A 22,099-nucleotide genomic window follows, 5' to 3' on the forward strand; every position below is an offset into this window, starting at 1 on the left:
TTTATCCAGAGATGGACTGGAAGACAGGGCTTAGGAACAGGGACTGAGGCTGAAGCCAAGTCCCAGGGCCCAGGGATGGTGAGCTGGATTGCTGAGTCTACTGGGCACCCAGTGGGCAGTCCTTGAGACACTGACTCCAAGAGGCATTTCTGGATTTCTGAGAGTGATTGACATCTGGGTTCTACCAGGACCACCAGCATGGCCTGCCCCTGCCAGGGTGCTTTAGGACTTAGCCTATACTTGCAGACAGAGTATAGCTTAGCAGGCTTGAATTTGAACTTTCTTTCTGCCACTTCATAACTGTGTGACACTGGGCAAGTTTTTGGCTTCTCTGAGACTTGGCTTCATCATCTATAAAACGCAGATCAAAATACCTACTTTCTGTGGCTGTTCGAAGATGAAGTGAGGTAACGTCAAGTGCCTTGTTGGGCATTGCTCAACTCTGGCTGCGCATCAGAATAGTCCATGCCTAGTGTTAGCAATGTACACACACACCCAGACCCGACTATTGGAGTTTCTGACTTAGGAAGTCTAGGGCGGGTTCCAAGCATCAGTGGTTTTAGGGAGCTTACAGGTGATCAAGACACTCCAGCTGAGTTGAGCAAGATTGCCTTGGCGCATGTAGGCAACAAGACACGGTAGGCAGCTTCCTCATTCCCCTCTTCCTCCACGGCCACCACCTCATCTTCTTTCTCATCCTTTCTCCTTGTTTCTTTGCTATTGGGTGTAGGTGTAGGTGGGCTCAGTCAGGAGATGGTTGGGGGAGCAGAGGCATGAGAAACAAGTGAGGGCTGACAGTGTTTATGTTGGACATGGATCCCAGCAAATGGCTAGATGAAAGCCACAAGATTGAGGTCTTGGTGCTAATTAGTCGGCTTTAAACATCTGGAACAACAAATGTGAAGGTGTGAAAGGCAGTACTGCCAGTATTTCATTTGCATGAAACAACTCTTCCATGCACTTTTCTGCTATGTCTGTATTTTAAAATGACTTTCTGCTGGAGAGCTTTGGACATTGTCAAATAAAGCACAACCCTTCTAAAATCAATGTGGTAGAGTTAAGTTACTCGTGTGATGAAAATTTATTAAGTGCCTCCTGGGCTAAGGACCATGGAGATAGGATTGCTTTCCTTCAATAACTTTGTACTGAGCACTGCTCTAGGTGTTAAGATGTATCCGTGAAAAAAAAAAAAAACCCCAAAACAAAACAGATGAAAATCCCTACCCTCTTTGAGCTCACATTCCAACGGGGAGAGATAAGCAGTAAAAAGTAGACCTAGTAAGTAAATCATAGAATGTTAGACTGTGGTCAAATGCTATTTAAAGGTATTTTATATGAGACAGTTAAGGAGACACATTGGGCAGGGGAGACAGGAAGCCTCTGCAGGTCAGGAAGGGTGGACAGATAGGACTTGTAATATAACAGGATCACGTTGGTTGCAGCATTGAGAATAGATTATAGGAGAGCCGAGGTACCAAGGAGAAGACAAGGGAGGAGGCTTCTGTATCAATCCAGGGGAGACTCTTGGTGCTTTGGACTAAAATGGCAGCAGTGGAGGTGGTGAGAAGTAGATATATTTTGGAGGAAAATTCACCAGCGTTTCCTGACAGGTTGAATTGGGTATAAGATGAAGAGTAGAATTACTGACTCCAATGTTTTTTTTTATTAAAAAATTTTTTTAATGTGCATTTATTTTTGAGAGAGAGAGTGAGACAGAGTGTGAGTGGGGGAGGCCAGAGAGAGGGAGACACAGAATTGGAAGCAGGCTCCAGGCTCTGAGCTGTCAGCACAGAGCCCAACGTGGGGCTCGAACTCATGGAGAGTGAGATCATGACCTGAGCTGAAGTTGGACACCCAACTGACTGAGCCACCCAGGCACCTCAGGGTTTTTTTTTTAATTGTTTTGTTTTGTTTTGTTTTGTTTTGTTTATTTGGTTTTGCCTGAATAACTGAAAGACTGGAGTTGCCTGCAAGATGGGAAGACTGTGGGTAAGTCCAGTTTGGGAAGGAATACTGAAGTCTGCTTTGAGTCATTTGAGTCTGACCCCTGAGTGGAGATGTCTAGGAGGCCTTGGACCTGGAGTTAGGAGGAGTATCTGGGATGGACAGGCACATGTGGGGAGCTATCAGGGTATAGGTGATATTTAGAGCCAGGGACTGCTTGGGGTCCCTGGGGAGTGCAGATGGAGAATTGACAAAGCAAGGACTGAGCTCCGAGGCTCCCACAAGGTCTGGGAGACAAGGGGGAGTGAGAAAGGAGAAAGATGAGGAAGGGCTGGAGAAGTGAGAGGGAAATGAAGAGGGTGTGGTGACCTGGAAGCCCAGGGGAGCAAGTGTGGTGAGGACAAGAGCACTGGGCCAGGTGCCACTTGTGGGTTGCAGTAGAGGACAGAGAAGCGCCCGCTGGGTTTCATGACGGGGAAACCATGACATACCGTGACAGGAGTGGTCTTCCGTGCAGAGGTTAAAGCCAGCTTGGAGGCAGAATAGAGGAACGACAGGGAGCTGAGTAGGAGAATTAAGTCCAGAAAAGGTTTTTGTTCTTTTTTCTAATGAGAATGACTGTAGCATTTTTGTGTGATGATAAAAATAATTGGATAAGGAAAGGAAGGATTCTTGATGCCAAAGGTGGGGGGGGGGAGCTGTTGGAGCAAATACCCTTGAGTAGGTGGGAAGGGATGGATCTAGAGCACAGGTTGGGGGTGGTGCATGGGGGGGTCATCCCCGTATTAGGTGGGAAGGCAGCACACGTGGGTGCTGATGCCAGTGGTGAGTAGTGGGTGAGTCAGTGGATTCTTTTTTTTTTTTTTCCTTCTTCTTCTTCTGATGGCTTCAGTTTTCTCAGTGAAATAGGGAGGAAGGTCATCATCTAAAATTGAGGATGGCAGAGAAAGTATCAGAGGCCTGAGGAGGATGGATAAAGTATTAGATGGTAGTCTAGGAGAGCAGGGAAACAGACACGGTTGCTTGGCAGCAGTAACAGCTCACTGCTGTTCATCATCGTGAACTTGAAGTGGGATCGGTGAGCGTGGCTGAGCTTTTCCCTAGCCACGTTTAAGTGTTCAGGTGCAGGCGCAGGTTGCTGGGGTTTTGCACCTGGGGGTTTGCTGGGGCTGAGGTTTTGCCGAGTGACAAAGCTAGAGGGGGCAAGGGAGCCATTATGATAATTGGCCAGGTAATTTAAGCGGTGAAAAAGGGAAGAAGACAAGGGATGGTGAGTGGTGGTGGGATCAATGGATCCACAGTCCCAGTGGCTGAAGGCTTGTAATAGTTGGGGCATGAGGTGAGTGAACTGGAGAGTTAGGAAGTGAGTGGTCAGAGACTGGGATGGATGAAAATGAGCATGTGGATGGTGGGGTAATTGTTCACCGTCGTGGATGACTGGGCTACCTTTTGTATTCCTCCTTGCACTTAGATAGGACCAGTGACTACTTCTGGCAAATGGAATGTAGGTGGGAGTGATGTGCCCCGTTTCTAGCCTGGCCTGCAAAAAACCCTTCCGTGCAATCCCATACCCTCCCTTTATTCTGACAGCCAGCTGGATGCTGAGAATCCAGCCAAGGACTGTAAGTTCCTGGGGTGTGGCTGAACCTCCAGTTAGAAGGATCCCAGGTTCCTGAACTGTCACCTGGACGGCCCTCCATCCAGCCCCAAAGGGGTGATATACCAAGAACCATACATAAGCTTAGAGTGTATTTATTTTGTTCGATTCTTTGGTATTTTGCAAAGCACTGATCCCACCCCGACTAAATCAGATGTTGAAATTATTGGTTTGGGAGGGTGTGTCCTTGGGAGTGAGTGGTGGAGGGGAGAGTTCAAACAGGATGATTAGGGGAGGGGAGTTCAAGTGACTAAGAGGATGGATTTGGATGCTCCATCTGTGTGCATTGAAATCACCAAGAATAGGGAGAGACGTAGTACAGAAGAGAGGGACAGTGAGCTAGGTGAAGTAATCACACAATGGGCAGGAGCCAGCAGGAGTGGGCCATGGCAACAAGGAGAGGTAGTGAGGGCTATAGGGGTGATGGCAAGAGAGAACATGCTGAGGGTAGGAAGGAAGGAGCGGAGCGGTATGGAGGCAGTATTTGTGGGGGCAGGGAGGACACCCATTCCACCTCCAGGCCCAGTACTGGGAAGAATGAGGGGAGAACATCAGTGCTGCAGGAGAGCACTGCAGGGGAAGAATGTCCTCAGGAGCCCTAGGTGAAAGGAATATTCAGAATAGATTTTGCTATAGAAGGGCTGTGGATCCACTGGAGAGCCCTGTGATTAGAAGATGGAGACAGAACAAGAGATGTGTAGACCTTCTGGGGAGTAGAAAATCAGAGACCTGGGGCCACCCTGAAGTCGGGCTTCTGTGGATCAAAAGGGATCAAAAGCGTGATGTGAGTAGTCCTGGGGGACCCAAGGCAGAGAGTGCTGGCAAAGGGGCTGGAGAGCAGGGAGCAGCCGGGCTTCCTGGGACTCCACCTCGACCCCTGTCGGTGGATGCCAAGAGGTCTGGAGAAACATGGAGTTAGTCCTACTCAGAGAGCCTTCTCCAAGCCCTCAGACTCCTCGTCCAGCCCCGAGGATGAAGGAAGAAGGCCTAGGGGAGTTTGGTCTCATAGTGGGATGAAAATACAGTCTCACTCTTGGGATGCCCACGTTATAGAGAGAGAACACAGGTGCCCACGTAACTATGCCTCAGTGGGCACATCAGAGCAAACGTCATTTAAAAGGTTGCTCTGCGCTCATCGGTAGAAAACAGAGTCAATATGCCGTCCACTTTATTGTGGTTGGCTGGGCAGCTGTGTACAAGTGCCACCCACCCAGGTGAAATTTTGCCATTTCCCCAAGCCCCAATGCCTTGCTTCTAACAGAGTGGGTCCACCAGCCAGCAGCCTGAGCCTCACCTGGCCACTTGTTAGAAATACAGGATTCTGCCCCACCCCAGACCTATTGAATCAACACCTACATTTGAACCAGATCCCCAGGTGATTCGTATGCACATTCAAATCTAGAAGCACTGTGAATGTGTTCCTTGTTATTAGTAGGAACAAAGCAGGTGCCTCCATGAAGAAAAAAGGCAAGTATGAGAAGAAGCCCCAGGAAAGATTACGTGTTATTCATCAACCTTAAAATCCCAAGTTCAATGCATCTTTTCCCCAGCCCTGGCAGTGTATTGGATTCATGTGAACTTCATTAAAAAATAAAACAAACAAAGTTCTAACTTGCATGGCTGGAAAAACATTTCATTGTTTCTTTAGGGAGAAATAGATCAGCACAGACAAAGTTGATTATACAGAATAAGGAAAAAAACAACTCTGAACTTTTAACCTGCCTGAGTAGTCATGGAAGTCTTAGAATCATAGAATTCTAGAATGTAGAGCACTGGTTCTCCATGTTGGCTATAGATGAGTGTCACCTTGGGAGCTTTCAAAAGAAAAAAAAAAGTAGCAATGAGCAATGCTGAGCCCCAACCCCAGGTATACTGAGTTGAATGTTCTGGGGTTTTCAAAAGCCCTGAGTGATTCTAATACAACAAGAGTTGAGCTTCACTGTTAGAAATAAAATTACATACGTAATTTTCAGTGATCGAGTAGCCAGAGTCAAAAGGTAGAAACAAGTGTAGTTAATTTTAGTAATCTATCTTACTGAACTCAATATATTCAAAATATTATTTCAACATGTAAATAATATGAAAAAAATAATGAGATATTTTATATTCTTTTTCCTTAACTAAGCTTCAAAATCTGTTGTGTGTTTTGCACTTACAGCACCTCTCAATTCAGCTGAGGCACATTTCAGTAACTCCGTAGATTCCTGTGGCTAATGGCTATTGTGTTGGACAGGACAGCTTCAAGGAATAGTGTAGCGCCAGACTGTGAAAGATAGATTTCCACTTATGGAAAACAAAATGATTGTCTATTTAAAGTAGAAGGGAAGGTTTAGGGGACAGTAAGGTATAATTCCACATTATTTCCCATTTGCCAACAACCTCTTAAAGGTTAGTTTAGAAATTCATTGAGGAAGTAGAATTTAGAAGGTTTGCAAATTTTTTTTTTCCAAAAAGGGACATGTTGGGTGGGATTTAAGTGATGTAGTCAGATCCTTCCATAATGCTCTATAAGGCACATGAATACTGTGCTGAGTCTTTTAGTACCCGATGATATTGGGACGTGTTGGACTTCTGGTTTTGATCTAGGAAAAGGTAAGAAGGTAGTCACTGGCCACATTCCCTTTTTCTCTCCTGGAATTAACCAGTATGATGTACAAGCATCTTTGGGGATTTTGGTGTCTGCATAGCTGAGTCAAGTGCTAGAATCAGGGTTGTGAAAGACTAAAAGTCTGTGGCTTGGCATTCCTGGCCCAATCCTTCTCAGAAAACAAGCATCACCCACAGATCTCCCAAACCAGTTGTTGAGTATAATAGAGATCTTCTTTCTAGGATTAACATTAGATTGGATTCTTAGAATCTGATTTTTTACCATAGGTTCCCCCTCCCCAAAGGAATTAGAGAAATCACTTAGTCAATGGCTTGCATTAAATTATAACCAGGTCATGTAGCTCTTCTGAGCGTAAGGCAAATAAGTGGAAAACCTTAGAGACATGTGCTGAGAGCTAGGTTAAACACATTTCCCAGGACAGATTGCAGAATAGTTTACCACTGCTGATGGTGAAGTGCAGAGGCACCCTAGGGGGATGGTCTCCCTCCCAACCCCCATCTGTCTAAGTGCCCATTGCTCATGTCAAGGCTCTTTTCCACCATAATGTCTTTGCTTCCACCAAAGCTATTCCTACCCAAAGCTGACTATGGTTTAACAAAGGAAAACATCAAGATGGACGAAATTTATCTTTGGCTCCTCTAGTCGCTCCATTTTGTGCTCCTCCCCCACCTTTGCCAGTAATAGCCCCTTCTTCTGAAGGCCCTGGAGTGTGTCTCTGCTGTCGAAATCCTTCTCAGCAGAGTCCTGAACTCATTCACACCATGGAGTAACCTGTTTCCATCAAATGGAACATAGTACAAATGTTCCATAGCTTACAAATGACACATAGCTTTCTCTCCCCATGCTTTTGTGATAAAGGAATAAAGCACTACCAGAAGAATATTAGGCATTGTCTAGGTGGCAGAAGATTTTTAAAAGGCGAGTGGAAAATTAATAGCACTGAATAGGCAACAGTGTCCCGATAGAGGAAAGGATGGCGTCGGAGAACCCTCAAGGGAGTCAAGTATGAACCTGCAATAATGATAGGCTACCACCAGGGGGCGCTTCGGTGCCTTGGTTGGGTGGTCAAACTCCAGACGTTTACTATAGCCAGAGAATAAGGTAATTTTTACTTCTTTAAAAATGTAGAACTTAAATAATATTACCAAAATTAGACCTAACGATGGTTCATATGAGTAAGTTCTTAAAAAAATCAACCTAAGAAAAAAATGTGCTACCTGTCTCACCACTCTTTCAGGGTAACTCTGTTCATACTCCCAGATGTCATGATTACATTCCTTCTGACGCACACTGATTTCTGTTTGGGAGCCATACCCTTTTATTAGGATGAGAGAGAACACTTAAAGGGGACTTTTGCAATTCCAGTTAGCCCAAGAGTATTCTGTAACTTTCTCTCTTCCTTTTCTACTGCTATGTGGAATGGAAGGAGCAGCTCTCTGTGTTAAAATGTGGGGATTATTTTGTAAATTTGACTGTGGAGAATAGTTACATGATATATATCTGTTTTTGGTGAAGTATTCTTAGCTGATATTTTCAAGATGTCATAAGGGATTTTGAAGTCAAATTACTCGGAAGTCACCCATTAAGAAAAGCCTGACACTGGCCAAATGTGTATGATTTAATCTGTCTGAAACCCTGCAGTTGTCCCCTTTGCTTAAACATGAAGGCAAATGCTGTCTAATGTGAATGAATATAGGAGAGACATAGTGCATTAACTTGAATTAATGCTGAAAGGTAAGATGAAGACATATTATAAAGAAATCTTAGTGTTTGACTCAGGAGTTTACACTTAACTAGGTAGCTGTAGGGAGCCACTGAAGGTGACGAGGAGGATATTCTTGCAGTGGTGCTTTAGCTGCCCTTTGGGAAAATGGAAAGGAGGAGAGGAGCCCCAAAGCTTGGTGGAAGTGAAACCTGTAGGAGCAGCAGCAGATCAGATGTGGAGACTAGGGAGGAAATGGGAGTTAAAGATGATTCAGATTGGGGCACTTGGGTGGCTCAGTGGGCTCAGTGTCCGACTCTTGATTTTGACTCAGGTCATGGTCTCACGGTCATGAGACAGAGCCCCACGTCAGTGCAGAGCCCATTTGGGATTCTCTCTCTCCCTCTCTCTCTCTGCCCCTCCCCCACTCAGTCTTGTTCTCTCTCTCTCTCAAAATAAATATATAAACATTAAAAAAAAAAAAAAAAAGATGAGGGGCACCTGGGTGGCTCGTTCGGTTGGGCATCCGATTTCGGCTCAGGTCACGATCTCGCGGTCCGTGAGTTCGAGCCCCGCGTCGGGCTCTGTGCTAACAGCTCAGAACCTGGAGCCTGTTTTGGATTCTGTGTCTCCCTCTCTCTGACCTTCCCCCATTCATGCTCTGTCTCTCTGTGTCTCAAAAATGAATAAACGTTAAAAAATTTAAAAAAAAAGATGATTCAGGTTTGAGCACAGGAGGAAGATAGTGACTGAAAGAACAGGGAGGCCAACAGTTGTTGGGGAGAAATATAATAAACTTGGTCTTGAACATGTAAAGTTTGAGGATCAAATAAAAGATATACTGAAGCACTTTCAAGAGTATACAGCAGTACTCTCAGGTGATAAAATAGTAACAATAGCATCATTAATTAAACGTGGGGCAAATATGTTGACTTTGATTCTTTGTTGGACAGGAGCGGGGACTATCAAATAGAATTGGCTGAATGCAAATTCAGATTCCACAGCTTAACTAGCTGGGTTATCTTGGGTAACTTAACCTGTTTATGTTTAAATTTCCCCTTCTGTAAAATGGGACTGTCAGAAGTATCTGTTCATAGCATTGTTGTGAGACTTGAGTGAAATCACACCTGGAAGTACCCAGAATAATGCCTGAAATACAACAGTAATTCAAAAACAATACTGCCAAATGCTATAGAGGACTCCAAGCTGATAGGGAGAAAATAAAAACCACGCATTGCATTTGGCAAAGGGAGGTGAGTAATGACATTTAGAGGGAGAGTTTCACAGAGTGGTGGTGGGGGAGCACAAAGCTTGTCCTCAGGTCGTTAAATTTCAGTCACAATGTAGAGCAGTAGTAATAGCAAACTCAACAGAATCATAACTCATGTGTATTTCTTTCAAAGTGGCCTGTTGGAATTTGTTACACATTGGGGGAGTTTTTCCAGTCTTTCTCATGCACAGGCACAAAGTCTGACATAGTAACAATATGTAAAAGAGTAGATGTTTAATATTTATAACATTCATGTTTGTTTTTTCTCAGAAGAAAATTTAACAGTATAATTTGTAAAATGGAAGGAATCTAATTATCATGTCCATGCTGAGTAGTATGTTAACACACCTAGGAATTGCATTGGTGAACATTTAAAAAATATTTTCTTTTTTTTAAATTTTTAACTTTTTAAATTTATTTTTGAGAGAGAGACAGAGCACAAGCGGGGGGTGGGGGTAGGGGGGCAGAGAGGGAGACACAGAATCTGAAACAGGGTCCAGGCTCTGAGCTGTTAGTGCAGAGCCTGACATGGGGCTCAAACCCATGAACCATGAGATCATGGCCTGAGCCAAAGTCAGTCACTTAACCAACTGAGCCACCCAGGACCCCTTGATATACAGCTTCTAAAATATTATGTACCTTGTCTTAATATTCTTCACTATAACACTTTCCCTGGGATTCATACTAGATGTAGATCAATGATTTAATTACATCTTCTCACAGATGTTTTTTAAGGATTCTCCTGAGTCTTAAATCAAGTTGGTTGTATATTAGTATCAAAATTTGGTTTCTTGGAGTATGAACATGTAGAAAATATAAAATTTTCTCTAATTTCATTTATAAAATGTAAAATTAGAAAAGCAATACAATCACATTTTAAAAAATACTGAAAAGTATTTACACTACTATTCAATAAATCACTCTAGGCAATGTGGACTATTTACTTCAGGATTTTTAAAAAATGACATTTCTTTTTACATAGTTGTAAATATCCCATATATGCAATGTTGGACCTGCTCTTTAATATGAAATTAATAATTTTTAGTTGCCTACATAGTCTCCACAACCATCACTTTAATTATTGGATAATAATTTATCAAGTAAATATACTCTAATTTACCTATTTATTCCCTCCTAGCTGAACATTCGTTTCTTGTTTCCATTTTTTACTGTTCAAAATAATAGCATTGAACATATTTAAGGATGTAACTGTTTCATATTTAATATTTTTTCTTTCTTCTTAGAGGTTGCACTGGGGATCAAAGGGAATATGCATTTATATAGCATTTGGTATACACTGCCAGGTTAGTCCCCAAAGGAAATACACGTGTGTGCGTGCGTGTGTGTGTGTGTGTGTGGTGTGTGTGTGTGTGTGTGTGTGTAGTTTTGCTGATAGAAATTGATGCCTTATTTTAGTTTGTAATTCTCTGATTCCTTGTAGGTTTGAGTCCTTTCCTAATTGTATCCCTCTAAAGTTATTTGCTTGTTCAAGAGCTCTTTTGTGTTGGCCTAATTTATAGGAAAGCAATTCTTCTGTTTAAAATTGGCAAGTGGGTACAATGAAGTTAGGTTATTTATTGCTTTCTGATACTCTCCGCCCTCACTAACCAAAGTACAGATTTCAATCTGCAGCTATGCTTTTGAAATGTAGCCACAATATCAATAAGCTTTAAAAGGGCTAAATAATGTTTGTGCTGAAGTAGAATAAATTACCTGAAATACTTCCCTCAGAAAAAAGCTTCAGGGGTCCTTACAAAGAGAGAGAGAGAGATCTTTAAAAGGCAAAGTTTGATGATATGAGTAGCGTGAACTTAGAGAAGGCAGTGGGACAATTTGAAAGTATTTATTGAAAATAATTAGGTTGGAGAGACTAATATTAGTCTGAAAGGAGCAGGAACAGATCCTAGCAAAAAAGTAGGACAAAAGGAGAAGAGAGAAAGTTTATTGGTGGGTTGGAGGGATATTTCATGCACTCCAAGGCAGGGATATAGCTGAGCCTCAGGAAGAGACTTGTGGGTGGGACTCTCTAGGGTACCTCCTTTCTCTCAATCTCTATCTCAGCTTCTCTCTCAATGCCCATTTATTCTTTTAGTTAAGGACTTTCAGTCTTGGATCCAAAATTTATTGGCCAGACTTAATAGAGAACCCTACCCACAGTCCACCACAGCTGTGTGGCCAGGAACTCCAGAGTAGAGAGACATAGCACTTCCTACCAAAACCGTTTGGGTGGTGAGTGAGTGGGTAGAAGTCATTCCTAGAAAATAGGCGCTGAGCAAAAAAATTAAATAACATGCGTGCTATACCTGCTATCCTATTTTCTTTTCTGCTGGCTAATTACAGCTTTAGCTTTGTAGGAGCTCTTAGTCTACTCTGACTTGACCATTCCTCCAATTGGCTAGATAATGGCACTTCTGGCAACATGAGTATGTTCCAGTGATATGTATCTTTTTGTATATTTCTATTCCCATACAAACAGTGACTTGTAAATGCCTATGTGTGTATCGATACAAAGATAGAAAGAGATATTTTCTCAATTGTGTCTGTGAGAAAATTCTAGGGAAAATACCTCATTTTCGTTGGCCAGATAAGTTCTAGAAGTACTGAGCTGTACAAAGATATACAATTTCTGTATTGCATGACTTGTCAAGGTCTTTAGTGTATTATATACTTTTAAGTTTAGGAAGCAATCAGTCTGTCTTTCTCCCTCTTCAAGGTATATAATGCACTATATACCTATTCTATATTAATTGGAAGAACATTGTGTGAACACTTTACATATTATATAGAATGCAGTTTGGGAAGGGCTGGCTTTGGTCCAAAGATAAATCTGAAATTCCCTTTGGAAAAGGGGGTTGTGTGCAAAAGAGAAGATAGTTTGTTAAAACCCAGAGGAAAAGGCAGCTGGAGGAAATAAGCACCTTTGGAAGAAGATCAGCCAGCGCGGGGGATGAAGGGTGGGAGTGAGTTCTAGCCCTTACATTTTCCATTGACTTGTAAAGACCTCAGGTGAGCTGTGACCTCTGCTTCCTCTAGTGGAAAACACTAGATTGAAATATCTCTTTTCTGGATCACCAACTATCTTTTTCATGGTGCTTGTAATGATTTATGAAACACCTGGCCTTGAAATTTAGCACTATTTGGAAAGTTTCCATATAAGATACTGTTCAAAAACAGTAAGAGGTCTAGCTACTTCCTTCAATTAAAATTATCATATCATTAACTAGGTACAGTATTTAGTAGATCTTTCAACTTCCTTATTTCTCCCTCCTTGCTCAAGATGTTTCCTTCTATATCAAGAGAAGGAGTTTTTTTTTTGTTTTGTTTTGTTTTGTTTGTTTTGTTTTGTTTTTTCAGAGGCTACCTATAAGTTATTGATTTAAATATTGAAGCTATTGGGGCAACTGGGTGGCTCAGTCCATTGAGCATCTGACTTTTTTTTTTTAATGTTTTTTCATTTTTGAAAGACAGAGACAGCACAAGCAGCAGAGGGGCAGAGAGAGAGAATCCGAAGCAGGCTCCAGCCTCCCAGCTGTCAGCCTAGAGCCCAATGTGGGACTCATACCCATGAACCACGAGATCATGATCCGAGCCAAAGTCAGATGCTCAACCGACTGAGCCACCCAGGTGCCCTGAGCATCTGAATTTTGATTTCAGCTCAGGTCATGATCCCCGGACTGTGGGATTGAGCCCTGTGTCAGGCTCCACATAGAGAGTAGAGCTTGCTTAAGATTCTCTGTTGCTTAAGCTTGCTTAAGATTCTCTTCTTGCTCTCTTTCAAATAAAAACGGTAATAAACAAATAACTGGATAAAAATAAAAATTGAAGCTATTGTTTTTAACATCCTTGAAGCCAGCCAAAAATAGGTACATAGAACTTTTGATATCTTTAAAACACCTTAAAGGTTAGTCTCGCAAATCATTCATTCATTCAATTACTATTTGTTGTGCACTTATTACAGGCCTGGGTTTCTTCTAGGTGCTGGGGCTGTAGCAACAAACAGATAAAACCCTACCCTCATGGATCTTCCCTTTGAGTGTGTGTGTGTATGTAGACTGAATACAGCCAAATGACAATATAGTGTCAAATATTTAGCACTAAGAAAAATAAAGCAGGATAAAGGGATAAAGAGTGACTGAAGGTACTATTTCAGATAGAACGAAGTTCACTTTGTTCAGTTAACATCTGAGCAGAGACTTGAACTAAATGAGGGAGTCAGTCATAAGGTTATATAAGGGAAGGGATTTCCAGGCATCTGAAAAGCAAGTGCGAAGGTCCTGAGGTGGTCATGTGCTAAGTGTGATTCAAGAGCTACAAAGAGGCCACAGTGGCTGGAGCCAGGTGACCGAGGGATGGAAAGATGGGAGTTGGTGCATATGTGTGTGTATTTGTGTGTGTGTGTGTATGTTGGGGGAGAAGCAGACAGTGAAGAGCCCTGTGGTCATAGGAATAACTTTTTATTTTATTCAAAGTATGAAAGGACATAAAAACCAGAATACAAAGCATCAGGGTCAGTATTAGGTATGTTTATTATCCTTTTCCCCCTCAATCCCTATAGCTAAAAGCTTCTTCCTTGCAAGGGAAAGAAACACATGTCCTATCTGGCAAGCACTTTGGGATTAGGGCCACAGGAAACAACAGGACCATAAGCATGAGAGCCACAGTGAATAGGCCCTTTCCAAACGAGATGGGCATAGCTGCTGCTTTGGGGTTCAATTTGTGGTCTATAAATATCACTGTTCATACAAGCCATTAACTTGGTGACGGGGTGAAGAAAGGCAAATAGCACCAGCTTGGAACTGCCTAATGATGAGTCAGAATTGCTGTGTTTCTACCTGTATGCCTTAAATGAACAGAAAGCTATTTGTAGGTACAGAGAGGCATGCTGGTGCAAGCTGGGAAGAAGCATAAATCAGGTGACTCTCAAGACTTCCTGGTGTCAGGAGCAGAGAGTTTTTCTCTGTGCCCTTAGAAATCCACTTAAGATAAAAAGAGATTAGGTGTGAGGAAGTAAACAGTCCTCTACCCTCCTTGGAACACATGCACTGCTGGTGGGTTTCATGCAGGGTACTCGCACCTAACTCCGGGAAATATCTTTTTTAATGACACGTACACATGGTGACAGATTCCAGGTGCCAGGGCCTGATGGTGCGGCTCACCAGTCACTCTGCACTTGGAAGCTTTCAGTTTGAACCCTGGCCTTGCCCCTGAGTGAGTCCTCTGGTTTCTCCTTGCCCCTCCACCATTGTTGGTGTTGGAGCCAGAAAGAGCCTGGGTTCCAGTTCTAGTTCCACATCTCGGTCACCTTGTGTCTTAATTAGCAAGCACATACCCTTCCAGGGCCTCAGTTTCCTTGTTTAAAAAATGGGAACGATAACACATATCTGTTGTTTTAGGATGTAAAGTGCGCAGCAAAGAACCTGGCATTCAGAAAGCATTTGCAGTAGATCTTGGGATGCAGTAAATAGAAAATTAAAGTGTTATTATCCACATCCAATAGTTTAGAAAACAGAGTTCTGAAAAGCATGGAAAAATTTACCAATTGACAAAATGGCAGAGATAGAGTTTCAACTTATGTCTGCTTGAATCTCAAACCTGAATCCTTCTAGGATCCCGGGTGGTCTACTGAGAGAACATTACCATTAGCAGATACTTAGTGTTGTACTGAAGGAATCCACTGAAAATAAAACAACAGGGGATGTGGAGCCAGAGGGTTTATTCTTCTGGCCTAGCCTCTGAATCTCATTGGATTCTGTGAATAATTAATGTCCAGGAAACAGAGCCAATCCTGTTGTTGATGGATAAGTAGAAATGTATTCTTAGGCAACACTAGACAAAGATGCTTCTAGCTCATTTTCTAAACCAATTCCTCTTCCTGGCAGTCAGTTCTAGAATCTTCCAGCCTTTATAGACACCCTCATTTTGAGCCTTAATCCCCTTCATGGGGGCCACTACCACTCCTCTAATAGCTTGACCCAGACATGAAGACAGATCTTAAATCTCACTGTAGACATCTCCTTCTTGGAATAAATAGCCCTGGTTCTTTTAGATTTCTCATAAGACCTGTTTACTTAGCTTTTTAATAATTTTCACAACTCTTTTCTGGACATTTTCCAAACTTTTCACTACTTGTCTCAATTACTGAGTCCAAAATTAGACATTTAGCTCTGACAGAGCTCTGAGAAAGGTGAACCAAAGGACCCAGGGTCCTGTATACCCTGGTCCTGTTTATATGTCCCAGGAGCATGGTTTGTGTTTATGCTATAGCATATTGAGTCATTTTCCTTGCATTTCAAAGAAATGCCAACTTTGAAAAAAATCAATAAATTAGGAAGCCAGGGCTTTTAACGGTATTTAACAGAGCTGCTATTACCACTACAGTAATGGTCAATCTCTATACATATCTTTTTTAGTTCTAAGGAAAAACATAAAAATGAGTGATTTTTTTTTTTTTTTTTAGCGTCAAGAATTTACAAAGCATGTCAAGCAAATAGATCACTTAAATGCAGCATATTAGTGTTCTTGGCCTGAGCAGAGCAAAATCTTCAGGTAATAAACAATTTGGGAGGGACCCATAGGAAGTAAGCAAATAAGCCAAGATAAAGACTTTACAGCACAAGTCTTCTTTGAGTTTTTAAAGTACCAAGATTTGGTTTTTCAGTTATAACTTTTGGGAGATTTAAAAGGGAATACTTGGAATAGAGAAGGTTGCAGCTTTTTGTTTTTAAAAATACCCTCACTGGGGCGCCTGGGTGGCGCAGTCGGTTAAGCGTCCGACTTCAGCCAGGTCACGATCTTGCGGTCTGTGAGTTTGAGCCCCGCGTCAGGCTCTGGGCTGATGGCTCGGAGCCTGGAGCCTGTTTCCGATTCTGTGTCTCCCTCTCTCTCTGCCCCTCCCCCGTTCATGCTCTGTCTCTCTCTGTCCCAAAAATAAATAAAAAACGTTGAAAAAAAAAAATGAAAATAAAAATACCCTCACATATATCTAGCCACAGGGAAACATGTTCATAATTTGATATTTAAACATTCAGTATGTGATTTGGTTAATTATTTTGAGAGCTAATACCATTTCATTAAAAATTTCTTTCAATTCAGTTTGGGGATTAGATGAGTTTTCAAAATTCTCTTAAGTTACGGTTTATTGCATTTTTGGTCAGTGCTTTTTTTTTCCTCTATGGGAATATATTTTCCATTTTTGATTTCTATTTCATTGACGAAAAATATTTCCATTTACAGAGATGTGTTATCTAACCAATTGATTAAGCAGACATCAGGCTAAGATTCTGTCTCCCACACTAACCAACTATGTGACCTGGAAAAAATGACTAAAACTCTGTGGCTTAAGTTTTTTATGTGACAATAAATGATTATAGAGTTTTTAATGCAAGCTTAGAACATAGTAACAGCTCAAAAAATGTTAATGTTAGCTAACAGAGATGTAAGTACTCTTACATCTTTATTCACTGCTTCTATTTGTTCAATTAATTTGAATTCTAATCTAGTCCTTTAAAATACTAGTCATCTCACCATTTTAACAATCCCATCATTGATAAAAACATAAAATATCCATCAAATTAACAACCCTTTAAAAATTCCAGTTGAAATGTTGCTTACAAAATTGAACTGTTTTCTTGCTTTTGTTTCTCTGACTTTACCTGAGATACCTTTTATTATTTCTTCATGAATCTTTATTAACTTGTGACATTTCTACTCCTTATGAGATTTGTGTGTGTGCTTTATGTCATATATATTTTTTGCTAACCAATATACCATGGTTTTCATAATCGTCCCCCCCAATCACATGTGTACCCCTTCCTTTCCTGTGGTTCCAGGATAGTTTATTTTTTAAAGTAAGAACTTCTATTTTCCTGATTTTATATACCCATGACATTTTTTTCTCTCGTGAAGTTTTATTCTTCTCTGACAATTTTCCTAAGCCAATTGGGAACTTGGAAAACACTGGTATTAAGTTTCTATCTAAAGGGTGCCTGGTTGGCTCATTCAGTTAAGTGTTGGACTCTTGATTTCAGCCCAGGTTATGATCTTGTGGTTCTTTGTGGGATCGAGCCCCATGTCAAGCTCTGCGCTGACAGCATGGAGCCTGCTTGGGATTCTCTTTCCCTCTTTCTGTGCCCTGCCCCTGCTTTTTCTCTAGGTCTATCTCAAAATAAATAAACGTTTACGTTTCTAGCTAATAAAAAATGTGTAAGTGGGTGAACAACATCAACGTTCAACTTTTCTCTGCTAATGGAAACAAAAATGATCATACTCTGTGGTAAACCGTTACCTTGGTGGCAACAATGAACCTTGACTCTTGGTTCACACCCTTGTATAGTTCCCTCTTACATTGACTCTGGACTTGGTCATGGAACTTTGGCCAGTGGAACATTAGCAACTATGATACAAGTGAGAGCCTGAGAAGTGCTTTGATCTTGGGGCTTGTTTTCTTGGACTATTTGCTCTTGGAACCCACCTGCCATATTATGAAAAAGCCCAAGCAGCCATGTGGACAGGCCTAGAGAGCAAAGGACTGGGGCCCTGGCCAACAGTCCTCGTTGGGATCCCAGTTCACAGCCAGCACTAACTTGCCAGCCTTGTGAGTGAGCCATCTTGGAAGTGGGCCATCCAGCCCCAGTTGAGCTGCCCCAGCTGACATCATATGGAGTAGAGACAAACTGTCCCCACTGGATCCTGATCAAATGACAGAATTGTGAGCAAATAAATGATTGCCACTGTCGTAAGCTTCTACATTTTGGGATGGTTTCTATGTAGCAATAGATAACTGAAATATACAATCACTCTCATTCCTGACCTCAGGTACATAATCAACAGAAATTGGCAGCAAACTGACTCAGGGCTACACTTATGCTAGACAAACGTATATCGCTTCCACCTAAGACATAATTAGATCTCGAGAACAGGGGGAGCCTGAGGCTCAGGTGAGCAGCAAATGGTGCTTTTCTAGAGGTGGCAAAAGTTTCCTCCCTCCTCCTTCTCCTCTCCCCACCATCCTTATTGACATACATTCATGGAACACCAGTCAACAGGACAAAGTTCCTGCTCTGATGGAACTTATTTATTCTCCTTCCACTTCAGTTGTTTACCAAGATGCCATAACCTCTGATAGCTTGAAGTCTGACTTACTTTCTCATCCCTTATACAGTACCAAATGTTGACAAATGACCCAAAGGCGGCTGGCCAAGAGAATGAGCAAGTGGGTCGTTAGCCCATTTTCAAAGACAGTGACTGACAGAGATGACAGAAGAATTGAGATCTTACATGTGCTGCATTCATCCTTAAGAGATAATTTTTCTACACATATATTGCCTGAGGTTGGAAAGCTCTGCATTTCCCTTTCTTCAGTGGGCAGTGTGTCTCTTAAAAGCTCCCATGACCCAGATTTCCCTGTGGAATGTTTCCAGGCACCTCCTTGCCTCTTCAGTACTCAGGAGGTTTGTGATGTCTCTCCAGATTCTGCACACCCCTTGGTGTGTGAGAGAGTAGGTGGGTTTTAGCAGCTGGGACAGAGGCTTGCAGGGTGAGACAGCTCTTGGCTGCAGTTAGAAAATAAAACGGGTGGTACGTTCCAATTTCCTCTTATGCTGAGCAGCTGACCAGAGGACAAGCGCTGGAAATCCTGGAGAGGTAGAAACAAGTGGAAGAGAGTTTATTGCTCTATAAATACTTCATTTACTCCGAAGCAGAGGACTCACCGGTCATTTGAGGACACAATGGAAGATTAAGACGTTTTCCTTGTAGGGAGACAGTACAATGCAATACTTGCAAGAATGGGTGCTGGGGACAGACTGCTCAGGTTCTTAGATTTCTTTCATCACCTATTAATCTCGTGACCTTGGTTAGGGTGTTTATATCACTAAATCTCAATTGCCTCCATGTGTAAAGTAGGGAAAATGGTAATCCCTGCCTCATGAGTTGTTGGGAAGAACAAATGTGCATGGTAAATGCTCAGTAAACATCACCTGTTAGTATTAGCTATTGTTCTTTCCTTAAAAACTGCAATTTACTTCCACCAATTGAGTATATTCTTTTACCTGCAAAGCAGAAAGGACCATTTTAACTTTTCTACAGACACACTTTTTGAGATACATTCTGGTTTTGTTTTCTGATAAGAAATCTACTTGCAGGGGCACCTGGGTGGCTCAGTGGGTTAAGCATCTGACTCTGGATTTTGGCTCAGGTCAAGATCTCATGGTTCATGAGTTCGAGCTCCATGTCGGGCTCTGCGCTGACAGCATGGAGCCTGCTTGGGATTCTCTCTCTCTCTCCCTCTCTCTCTGCCCCTCCCCAGCTCTCTTGTTCTCTCTCAAAATAAATAAGTAAACTTAAGAAAAAAAGAAATCTACTTGCAAGATCGAAACCGTCTAGCTTCAGAAAACCTTTAATCTAAAAATATATTTTAAAGCCATATCTCATGAATCTTTTCATGCATGTAATCATTTAAATGGATCTGTATCATCAAGAATTTAAAGTAAAGCATATTCTTTACAACTCAATATACAAGTAGGATTTGTGAGGCAGCTTTGAGTGGTTTCTGGCTGCAGAAAGTTTTTGATCATGCATCCTTCTTGGAGCAGTCCATTCACCAGGGAGCTAGATCTAGGATTCCTATTATTTGAAGAATCTTAAAAGAAGTTCTATGTTATAGGGTCTTTATTGTCAAGCCAGTTCATCTATAACCACGCAAGTCAGTTTACTGACAGAGCTTGACAAATGCTGCATTTTATATTGTGTTTCCTTTATCTCTCCCCTTCCTCCCCTTCCTTTACCTCCTTCTTTTCTTGCTCTGGCCCTCTCTTGCTCTCTATCATGTTAAGCCTTGCATTATTCTCCTTCTGAGAGATGAGGTGTTTTTTTTTTTAAGTTTGTTTGTTTGTTTATTGAGAGAGAGAGAGAGCAGAGGAGAGCTACGTAGAGAGAGAGAAGGAGGGGGAGAATCCCAAGCAGGCCCTGTACTGTCAGTGCAGAGCCCAATGTGGGGCTGGAACCCATGAACCATGAGATCATGACCTGAGCCGAGATCAAAAGTTGGACACTTAACCAACTGAGCCACCCAGGAACCCCTGAGATATGAGGTTTTTTATGCCCATAGAACAAGTGGCAAAGAAGGTCATCCATATAATCTTTAAACTTTACCTTGTAAAATAGAACTTATCTCTTCTACTCTCCATTCAAACTGTGTTTAAAGACTAGGGTGGAACTTTTGAGTGTGTTCAGTCTCCCTTCTTCCTTTGGTAATCAAGGCATGCGAAGCACACCTTAGAGTCCATCCACATGCATAGAGGACTCATGGACTCTATAATTAGAAAACCATGTTCTCATTTTATAACTACTACTCTTTACTTTCATGCCCAATATCCACTCTGTAGGGATTTGCCTGTTAATTCCCTCATTTTGATGTGTTCTAGTCCTATTACTTCTAGGAATGGGCCCAGCGTGGGTGCCAGATTACAGCAGAGTCAGATTTCAAGTACTTGTTGTAACCAGAGATACCTGAAGGGCACACATCTTTCTGTTGATTCATAGGTCTGCTCATAGTCAGCAAGAGACCTGGATCGTTCTGACTTCCCAGTCTTGAGAAGTGTCCTGTTATTAGCAATGAGTCTGAGTCCTGGAATCTGGAAAAATGCTCTATGCCTCTTGTGAACAGGTGAGAAATGACAAATGGATGGCCCTGGGAGGTGAGAAAGTTTAATTATTTTCATGATGGCTTATATCAATATTTGGCAGCAGCATGTCATGGCTCATTTGATAGAAAGAGCATGAAAACATGAGGGATTCCTTTTTTACAATATGACCCTGTGAATTTCCTTCGATGAAGGAGCCATATCTTATTTCTCCCTGCGTCCACTTAGCACAGTATGTTGGCAGTGAGTAGGCACAGAGCAAGCACTGATTGCTTGAATAAATGCACGCCCTTGTTCAAAGCTTCGTCAATTACCGTCTAATAAATGCAATCATTTTTGTGATTAAGGCTCTTAAGTTCTGACGTTGGCAGACAATTCATTGCCAGGATAAATTTCTGGGTATCCCTTCACAGTAGCATAAGGTCTGACCCCTCCATGCTCTTCTGCTTTCCTAGGACCCAGTGAATGGAATGTCACCCTGGGATGTGGAAATCTCAAGTTTCCTGGATGTAGGGAAGTTTAGAAGGGAGAGTCAAACGAAGATTCACAGTCTTGAGATCGCTGCTAAAGGTGACCTAGGAAAATGCTCCTCTCGCCAATCATGGTACGTACTACAGAGATGGGAATTTGGTAGAATAGAAACAAGAGTAGAAACTTATGCTTACGTCCCCTGCCTGACTCTGAAGTTGATCTATAATTGACATCTGTGGGAAGGAAGGCAAAGAACCTCTTCTTTCCTGGACCACTTTGAGAAAACATTAAGGTGGTTTTCAGTTCCCTGTTCCCTTTTGTGTATAGTCCAGCTCTCTTATTGTATAGAGGAGGAAACCAAGGATCAGAGTGGCAAAGTGGTTTTTCAAAGTTATCTAATCAGCTACAGGGCTGGAGCTAAAATCCAGGGCTCTAGAGTCTTCAGTGCACCGCTGTTCTGTCAGCTTCCCATTCCATCTTCCACCCAGTTCCATTCTCAGAGACCTCGTCTCCTGGCCCCTGTCACCATTATCATGACTGCAGCATATGGAGAGCTCACTATGTTGAAGGCACTGTGCACTTGCCATGCATTTCATTTACTCCCAACAACTTCATAAGGTTGGTCCAATTATAATCCCCACGTCCCCACAGCATGGATGAGCCAGCTGAAGTTTAGAGAAGCTAAGTATCTTACCTAGGTTTCCATAGCTGGTGCTGATTCCAAAGTTCATGCCCTTAAACACTGTGCCCCACATCCCTGTAAGGGGCTTGATTGGTTCATGGTCTGTGTTCCTTACAGAGCTTG

At 42.1% G+C, this 22,099-nt stretch overlaps 1 long non-coding RNA gene across 1 annotated transcript in view; it reads left to right on the plus strand.

Annotated features, from left to right (window-relative positions):
* Positions 1-21,825, plus strand: part of LOC122222646 — a 130,504-nt gene extending 108,679 nt beyond the window's left edge. Inside the window, exons 3-4 of the long non-coding RNA XR_006203810.1 lie at positions 20,723-20,846; positions 21,279-21,825. This is a non-coding gene — a long non-coding RNA (uncharacterized LOC122222646). The remainder of the gene's footprint in view (positions 1-20,722; positions 20,847-21,278) is intronic.
* Positions 21,826-22,099: the final 274 nt, after the last annotated feature.

This window comes from Panthera leo, chromosome B3 (assembly GCF_018350215.1).
Source record: "Panthera leo isolate Ple1 chromosome B3, P.leo_Ple1_pat1.1, whole genome shotgun sequence".
Taxonomy (NCBI): Eukaryota; Metazoa; Chordata; class Mammalia; order Carnivora; family Felidae; genus Panthera; species Panthera leo.